The sequence below is a fragment of the Canis lupus genome, chromosome 3, assembly GCF_011100685.1.
Source record: "Canis lupus familiaris isolate Mischka breed German Shepherd chromosome 3, alternate assembly UU_Cfam_GSD_1.0, whole genome shotgun sequence".
Classification (NCBI taxonomy): domain Eukaryota; kingdom Metazoa; phylum Chordata; class Mammalia; order Carnivora; family Canidae; genus Canis; species Canis lupus.
The window spans coordinates 6,662,416-6,672,149 of record NC_049224.1 but is presented as its reverse complement, the minus strand read 5'-3'; the positions used below and the strand labels follow the sequence as shown (position 1 = coordinate 6,672,149).

Here is a 9,734-nt window from a genome sequence, read left to right as displayed (position 1 = left end):
TTGTAAGTCATAATTAAGACTATTTTACCTACTTTCAAGTTTATAGATGAATTACTTTCTTCTAATACTGGTGTGTGCAGTGTGTGGAGATAATTCTGTGTTTTTCCTCATGTGGCTATGCCATTATTCCAACTCTAGTAATTATAAAGAATATTTTTTTCTCTCGGATTTCTGATGCTATGTTTGTAAAATACTGAATTTTTATTTCAGATATGTCTCTTTCCAGATTTTCTATCTTACTCCATTCATTTTCTAATATTATCTTACAAATAGAGAACATAATATACATCTCATATAGAGGGGACTAGAATATCCCTTTTATGGTTTTCTCTATTCTTATTTGTTCATTCATATAGCCCTTATAATTTTGTATCTCAAGAAAAAGTGAAGATCTGTATCTTTATTGCAATAATATTAAATTTACAAATCAAAGATTTTTATTGATATTTACATGCATGGTTGGTTTGCAGATTTCTTTTTTGGAGCAATTTTTATCAGGTTTTATAATCAATATTACTCACCTTATAACAAGAACTTAGAGGGTGTTTCCTCTTTGTTTATGCTTTCAAATAGTTTGAGTAGTACTTGGTTTATCATTAAAGTCATTTAAAGCACTTCACTTATGAAAACATTTGGAGCTTAAATCTAATAATTTTACCCTAATATGTATTGATTTGGGCTTTTCTTTTTGAGAAATGATATTTTCTTTCCATATGAAGGTATAATTCTTACTTATTTCAGGAAAGTTATATTAAATAACAGTTTTTATTTTTTAATTTTTTTAATTACAGTTTTTAATACATATTCTTTGCTTTTGTTTTCACTTGGAGTGCATATGTGTGTGTACTTTCTCTACCTTTTCTATTACTTCCTCATTTTGTGACTCTATTAATTTTTGCTTGATTTTAAAATTTACTATTGTATTTTTCATTGTCCATTTCTTTTATTGTAACATGTAAGAGAACTATTCTTTTTCATTGTCTGGTTTTGTCTTTATTTCTAAGATTATTTAATATTTATGTCTAATTATTCTAGAATGCAGGCCTATTTTCAAGCTTTCCTATTTTCATAATTTTATTTTTCTCATTTTTCCTAGTTCTTATGTTTTCTTTCACATTTTAATTTTATTTGGCTTATTTTGAAATACTAAGCTTCAGTTTTTAAATCTTTTTTGGGAGATCATATTCTTTTGATATGTCTTCATTTGTCTGTAAGATGTTTATTCTGCTCATAATTTTTTTTTTTAACCTGGAGTGAATTGGTATGGAAGTCAACCACAGTTCTATTGTGTTATGAATGTTTATGTGAAATGAGTTTTCTTGAATTTTAAAAATTATCTTTCCAAATATGGGAATATGGCAAGGAAGTTTCATAGACCTTCATGCCTTTGGGCTTTTCTTTCCTTTGAAGCATCAGACAGTTCAGGTACTATGAGAATTGTCTCCTTTCTTTTCTTTTTTTTTTTCACTGTTGCCAGAGTATTTCCTTTCTTTCTCTCTTTTTTCCACACTGCCTGCCACAAATCTTTCTCTTGTTTGCTGCATAGTATCTTTCTCCTGCTTAATTTGTATTCTATTCCCAACAGTTTCTTTGGAGCAGATGAAGGAAAGTTCAGGAAATGTATGGGAAATAAATAAATAATAAATGAATAAATAATAAATAAATAAATAAATAAATAAATAATCTGTACTGTGGGAAATAAAAATATTGGCAGATGAAATAGTTACCTTAGGGACATATTCATCTTTAGGTTTTGGTGATACATCTCAGTGGTGTTTTCAAAGTAGTTGAATGTGCAAATTTAGATTAGAGAGGATATTCCTAGAATTCACACACAATATATAATATCTTCTAAGAGTAACATACCAAAAGAACTATTTCAAATTAAGTACTCAAGGGATCCCTGGGTGGCGCAGCGGTTTGGCGCCTGCCTTTGGCCCAGGGCGCGATCCTGGAGACCCGGGATCGAATCCCACATCGGGCTCCTGGTGCATGGAGCCTGCTTCTCCCTCTGCCTATGTCTCTCCCTCTCTCTCTCTCTCTCTGTGACTATCATAAATAAATAAAAAAATTGGAGAAAAAAAATTCAAATTAAGTACTCAAGAACTCTATGGTTAAAATTAAGTTTTAGAACTTACAAAAAATATTTTTTTACCGATATAAATCCATTAAATTTGATGGTCTAGTTTATGACATATATTCTAAAATCAAGGAATATGTATTTCCTGATTAGAACATAGCATTGGAACTGCATATATTGATGCTATCATATTTCCCAAAATTATTACTCTTATCCTGCTCATGATTAATTTTACTGAACTGTATAAGTTTGAAAAAGCAAATCTAATTAAGCTCTAATAAAAACATGTATATCATGGACAGTTTTATTGTTAATATTGTTTTCTAAATTATCCACTATTCTCTTTCATCAGCTCCCTTAGGATAAATTTCCCTTGGGATCCATGCACCATTTCTGTGTTTTCCTTTATAATTTGTTGGCATACATCTTAACAAACTCTGAATCAAATGGTTGATCACATAGCCTCATTATTTTTAGAGGAAAAGGTGTCGCCTACTTCTTACATACAGGCTGAACTTCTCAGCATATATTTCATACATTAAATTCAGAGTTACTTTGCACCTCAGTTTTTATTGCCTCTGGGTTGAATGGGTTGATTTGCATCCTCCAAAAGTGTATATTAAAGCTCTAAGCTTCAGTACCCCGGAGTGTGACCTTATTTGGAATGAGTTGTTGCAGGTATAGTTAAGATGAAGTCATAGTGAAGCAGAGTGGGCCCGTAATGCAGTATGACCAGTCCTTTTCTAAAAAGAGGGAAGACAAAGTGTAGACACAGGTACATAGAGAGTATGCCATGCACAACAGAGGCAGAGATTAGAGTGATGCAGCTGTAAGCTAGGGAATGTTAAGAGTTAGCAGCTACCGCCAGGCACTAGGAAGAGGCATGGAAGATTTTATACGCGGAGGGAGCATGGGCTTGCTGACACCTTAATTTCGGACTTTGGCCTCCAGAACTGTGAAAACATAAATTTCTGTTGTTCTAAGCACCCACTTTGTGATATTTTGTTATCATAGCCCTACAAGACTAATATCCTGCCTTTATACTCAATTCCTTCACTTGTTTTTATTTTGTTTGCCATTATACTATATATAGTTTTTTTTAATTTGAGTATAGTTGACACTGTTATATTAGTTTCAGTTGTACATCTTAGTGATATGACAAGTTTATATCTTATGTTCATCCCAAGTGTAGCTACCATCTCTTGCATTATATTGCTGTTACAATATCATTGACTATATACTTTATCCTCTGCCTTTTATTTCCCTGACATATTCATTCCAGAACTGGAAGCCCGTATCTCCCTCTCCCCTTCATCCATTTTTATATGATGTGTTTTTTTTTTTTTTTTTGAACCTCCCAGACTAATCCAATTTATTGCCTATAGGAAACAGGCACCTTCTCAACCTTGTTTATTACCTTCGTGCCAGTCTGGCTTTTTAGTGTTAAAGGGGAACAGCAGGTTGCGACTCCCAGGCACCCCACAAATTAGGTGGATCACTTTAGCAGAAACCTTGTCGAGCTCAAAAATTTGTCTCACATTAGCAGTGAGGATTTAGGCATCACACTGAGTCATTATTTTGCTTACTCCTAAGTTTAAGGCATACGATATTGGTATTTTTAATAGGACTCCAAGCTTACTGTCTTAGAGATGCCCTACGACTCCATGCCCCTGCAAGTTAATGAAAATTACAAAATAATAGACACCCAAGCTGTAAATTACACCCAACAAATAATATCTCTATAAGAATTTAGATGGGATAATCAGAAGAGACCAAAGTAAATAGTAAACATACAAAGTGTCAGTAAATCAGGACCTAAGCAGAAGCTTAAGGAGTGGGAAGAAAGGATTTCAGCTAGGGAGAGGAGAGGATGGTATTTTCAAGAAGGAAGCAAATTGAGCAAGGTTTGGGTGATAGTCAAGTGCATGGTGAAATAAATGATGATACCAGCTCTAGAGGAAGTTCTATGTTTGGGTTAGTGTAAAATAGTCTTGTCTAAGTGGGAGGTAGAAAAATTGCAGGGAATCTGAAAAAGGAAAAAAAAAAGCAGGAGCTGTTAAATCTGTTTAGGAAGGAATTGGGAGTTGTAGTTTTTGAACACTAATAGAATGAAAGGGCCTGAAGGAGATTAATCCAGAGATAGTGTACAAGATAAATTAGAGTCAGAGAAAAGAAAAGAGGCACAGAAAAGAGTCAAGAGAAAAGTGTCTGAGAGCTGTTTTAGAAAACTGATTACAGACTCCAGACCTGTGGTGTTAGGGACCTAAATGAATGCTCCTGACTCAGGAAGATCAGCTATGTTTTCTGAGTTTTTCTCGAAATTCTGATTTCTCTATACTATTCAATTTCTCTTTTTCATCTTGGTTGGATTTGGGCCATTGACATCTATTTCGGGGATCTTTTCATTGATAATAAAATATTTTTCTCTAACCTTGAAAGACTTTATATGAACTTTGATTTTTTAAAAGCACTTAACATGTGTGGCATGTGAGTGTATTTAGAAGACTCACGACTAAGCTCAGTATTGAGAGAATGCCAACTGAAATTTGCAGCTATCTTTAATTTCCAAGATGTGTTAATTTTGCTGGCTGTAAAGCCTTCCTTTCCACCTCATTATTTTCCCTTTTCTTGGGACTACTCTAGAGAGCATGGGTATTGGAGATAGGTGGATGCTTTTCCTTTGAATTTTAACTTCCTCATCCTTTTAGAAAATGGAGCCTCTTTATATACAGATTTCAAGAGTACTTTTTATGCCATAATTGATTTTGAGGACTCTTTGGCCTGACACTTCTGTTTAGATTGAAATTTATGGAAGTAATTTGAGATGTCCTTCAAATTGTAAAATCATCAGTATTATATGTCTTTTTTTTTTTGAGCAGCCACACTGAAAAATTCATAACATCCATTTTTTAAAAATTGTTTTTTGTAGACATTTTTATTTTTTGAATGTAAAACATACTTATTTTTTTTTTATCTATAACATATGTATCTAATGGACACATTAGAGCTTTGAGCTCTAATGCAGATTTAGCCTAGGGAAAAGAAACTGGTTGATATGAAATAAATGACGTTGAATATCCTAAGTATATTCATTTGAGAGTTACTCATATTCACAGAATGAAAAACAGTTGATCAGGATTCAGAAAAATGGGATGAAGATTGCTCAGAACATGTGCTACAACTAAAAAAAAAAACATCAAATTGCAAGTGTTTGGTTTTAGGACATAATGTTCTGATAATTCTTTGAATCAGATTCATCTGTGCATCATACCTTTTAAAATCTCTACCCAGTGCTGAAAAACCAACCTGAATAGTTACATGGCAACATGTATTGCATTTTGGAACTTAGAATATTAATTTTGTGCTAGACATATTATTAGAAATATTGGAAGTGCTTTCATGGTACCATTTTTTTTCAAAATGCTGTAACTAAATTTTAGCTGGATCAATTATTTATTTTTTCAATTAAATGGCTATATTATTTAAATATAAAAAATAATTAATATAACTCAATATAAACCAAAGTGCATTGTGTATTTTAAAAATTATATATATATATATATATTTTACTTTCTATCTCTGTAATAAGAAATGAAATTCATTTTATTCTCTGGCAGGAGCCTTGAACTATTTAATTATTTATTTATTTATTCCAAAAATATATGTAAGAAAACACTCCTATGATAAATACAATTGTCTTTATATTTACAGACATCATATATTTTACATTATAAATTGTATGATGTATAGTTAGAAAATGTTACTCTTTTCTTTAGCAGAGTATAAAGTCTTAAAAGCAGAAATTATAAAATCTTTAATAGGCAATAGAACCCAGCACATTTTTACTTATTGGTTTATACTTGGTAAGTGCTCAATAAATTTATTGATAAATGAATGTGTGAATTTTTCATGTTACTATTTTTTTTTTTTATTCTGGAGGTTTTTTTTTTTTTCAAAAAAACTGGCAACATTAATCTTTTAATTTCAATGAGTATATAGCTATGTCTGGACTTAAAAAATTAAATCCAGCTTAAAATTCTTCCACATTATAATAAATGGATCAGTTTCATATAATTATTCTTAAATATGTCTTCCTAGGTGATCCATTCCAGAGTACACTCCAAATTTCTTGTGAGGAGCTGTAATTCATGTATTCATTCTGATTTTGATTAGCAGTTCCTCTGAAAGAAAATACAATAGTTTCAAATTCAGTTTATGATTCCAAATCGTTGTAGATTTTTTTTATGATTACCATTAGGCTCATTTATAGCATCTTATTCAACTAGCAGTCTTATTAAGTTGATGGTCACTTAAGTTTATACCCATTCTAAAAGCACTGATTTTTTACCCCCCTTATTTTATATGTATGATACTATACTTTATATACTTTTATTCTGTGAATGCCTTAACTGATGTTTTTTACATATAGTTGATTTTATTGCTTTTGTATTTTCACCTCAGGACTGGTTTTATAAGTGATTAATCTAGTGCTTTCACTATCTTTTTATTTACCTGTAAGTTTTTTCCTTTCATACTTTTCTTTCTCCAGACTATGGTCTTTTCTTTCCACTCAAAGTATTCCCTTTAAGATTTCTTGTAAGTCTGGTTTCATGGTGATGAACTCTTATAAATTTTGTTTGTGTGAAAAACTCTTTATGTCTCCTTCAGTGTGAATGATAGTCTTGCTGAATAGAGTATTCTTGGCTGCAGGTTGTTTTTTCCTTTCAGCACTGTGAGTATATCATGCCACTCCCTTCTGACCTACAAAGTTGCTGCTGAAAAATCAACTGATAGATTTATGGAGTTTTGCTTCTATATAACTTCTTTTTTTCTCTTGATGCTTTCAAAATTCTCTCTTTGGGGCAGCCCCGGTGGCCTAGTGGTTTAGTGCTGCCTTCAGCCCAGGGCATGATCCTGAAGGCCCAGGATCGAGTCCCATGTCAGGTTCCCTGCATGGAGCCTGCTTTTCTCTCTGCCTCTGGCTCTCTCTCTCTCTCTCTCTCTCTCTCTCTGTCTCTCATGAATAAATAAATCAAATCTTTAAAAAAAAAAAAAAAAAAAAAAACCTCTCTTTATCCCGTTTAATCATTGTGTCTTGGTGTGGACCTCTTTGGGTTTCTTTTGTTGGGGGCTCTCTGTGCCTCCTGGATCTGTATATCAATTTCCTTTGAATGTTTTCAGCTATTCTTCAAGTAAAATTTCTGCTTTCTTTTCTCTCTCTTCACCTTTTAGGATCTCTATACTACAAATGTTATTACCCTTTTTGATGTCACTGTGTTCCCTTACCTTATTCTTTAGAACGTAGATCTTCTAGGCCATTTAGCACTAGTGTCCCCAAGCCCAATATATCCCTTACTATCCCCAGGTCTTACTTTGGAGACTCCATAACCACTTTCTCTTCTGTGGCCTTATGTTTTAAACCACCAGGATTAATTATTTATTTCAAGAAATTTCACCCTTCTCAGTGGGTGTTGAATATCCTTCTCTTTGAACTGCATTTGAGAAAATTAGCTACTACTCTGAAAGGCTACCTAAACCATAATCCCTTCCAAATAGGTAAGTTCTTACACTAATAGCAATCATGCTTAGATTGTAGAAGTCTTTTAGACTTGATTCCAAAGCTGTCATCCTTAGCCTAGACACAGGAAAGTCCAGCATCCTATACAAGGATTAATGTGAAATTTCTACCCAACAGTAACACTTAGTCAGTTACTAGCTAATGCAATCTCAGGAGTGGTACAGATGCCAAGTATAGACAGATAAGAACTAGAAATAATGAAACAACACTTCCAGTGTTTCCATTTCAAGTGTGCAAAATGCAGGAACTTCTCCTAGATTGCTATATACTATCTCCTGAGCACTTCTTTACCTTTTCACCAAGAGATTCCATACATAAAATCTGATATCCCAGGGGAAGATAAATATAATTCTTAGACATATGTTATATTAAGATAATAGTACACAATGTAAGTTCCATGAATCCAGATAGGGAAATTACACTTTTGCCCTGAATCAATGCTTGAAAAAATCGCCAGGAAACTAACACACTTAGATAGATTTACATCCATAAGAGATTATGCCTTTTGACTGAAGAATAAATTTTTGACTGAAAGATACATGTTAGACAGGTTTTCGTCATGACTTTAGGCCCCTGACCTCCCTTGTCTTAGAACATTTGCTTTAGAAAACTGGTAATTGTAATTTTTTTTCTCTTCCTCTTTGATATATAAATTTTCAAATCTTCTTGTGAGGTTTAAAACCCAGAAATGTCTTTCTCAAGTATCAGGAACCATCCCTTTGAAATGTAATCATCAAGGAAGACAGGGCTCCAGTTTTCCAATTTCTCTGGGGGAATGGGAGCCACCCTCTGACTTGACCCTGCCACAAGTTATAAAATTATCTTCTATCATGAAGATGGAAGAAAGTTTACTTACCCTTTGAGGAAGACCAGTTAGCAAACAGGGCAGCGTATGATTCCTCCCACGCTAACTCTTACAAATTCCCCAGTTCTTTTTTTTTTTTTTTTTTTAGTTTGTTGAGCACAGACTGAGTTCTAGTCTCTTTCCCTTATTGCAGTATTCTCGAATAAAATCTTCATCCCCTTCTTAACTTTTCTGGTACAATTTTTGCTCTGACACTCTCATTCTTTCCTCTCCTTTGCCCTTTTTAAAACAATGCTGTTTATGGTATAAACCATAAAGTAAAAGATGCCAAGGCCACACTAAAATCATACACTGTTAGCAGAGAATAGAGAGAAGTAAGAGTGTATGACCAAGAAAGTTTCAATCAAAAGAAAGTAACTGGAGTGGGGAGAAATGAGTCCTGGCTTTTGAGGTGATAAGTTATCCTTTCTCTAGAGCTGCCCTAAATAACATTCCATTTCTTCATAAACTCACTGAGACAATTTTCTGTGATTTGTTGTACTAGATTTCAAGGATCATTACTTCTACTGTCTTTATTCCTCCCAAAGGATGATTACCAGCAAGTTCCCAGAATTCTCCCTTCACAAGGAGAATCAGAGTTCTCAGGTTTGAGTCAACTGTTCAGCAAAGATTTTTCAAAGGATGGAGAATTTTTTAAAAGAAGAATTACAGGACACATGGACACTGTAGTGACATTAACAGGCTAAAGGCACGGCAGTTTCCCCCACTTCTCCCAATTTCTCTTATTGGGCAAACACACTTCATTTATTTTATTCTGTTTCTTCTGGAATGGAGAAGTCTTTTATTCTTATACTGGTTATAACTTTTAAGCTTAAGTAGAAGGAAACTCCTTAGACCTCTCTAGACTAAAAAGAAAAGCAGATTTTCATATTACCTGACTAAAGAGAAAAAAATGAAGTTTGGGGATATAGATCCACAAAATAATATTTTGGTTACTCTTGACTTTTTCAAGGTTATAATTCCTCACCAATACGAATTTTTCATATTTTCTTACCAACATATAAATATCTCCCAAACCAAGCCCAAACACAAACACATACACACACACACACACCCTGAGAACATTTGAGTGTAATGAAAATTATTTTGAGGTACAGACTTTTAAATTTTTAATACTGATATAGCTACATTGAACTAGGAATCAGAAGACTAGAATAATTTTCCAGTTGAGCTACTGTTAAGTTTTGCCTCAGAGCAAGATATTTAATATC

At 33.2% G+C, this 9,734-nt stretch overlaps 1 non-coding gene across 1 annotated transcript; it reads right to left on the bottom strand.

Annotated features, from left to right (window-relative positions):
• Nucleotides 1-3,533: 3,533 nt before the first annotated feature.
• LOC119871374 lies at nt 3,534-3,683 on the bottom strand. Its single transcript, XR_005357478.1, has one exon. It is a non-coding gene; the product is annotated as a U12 minor spliceosomal RNA (small nuclear RNA).
• Between the last annotated feature and the right edge of the window lie 6,051 nt (nt 3,684-9,734).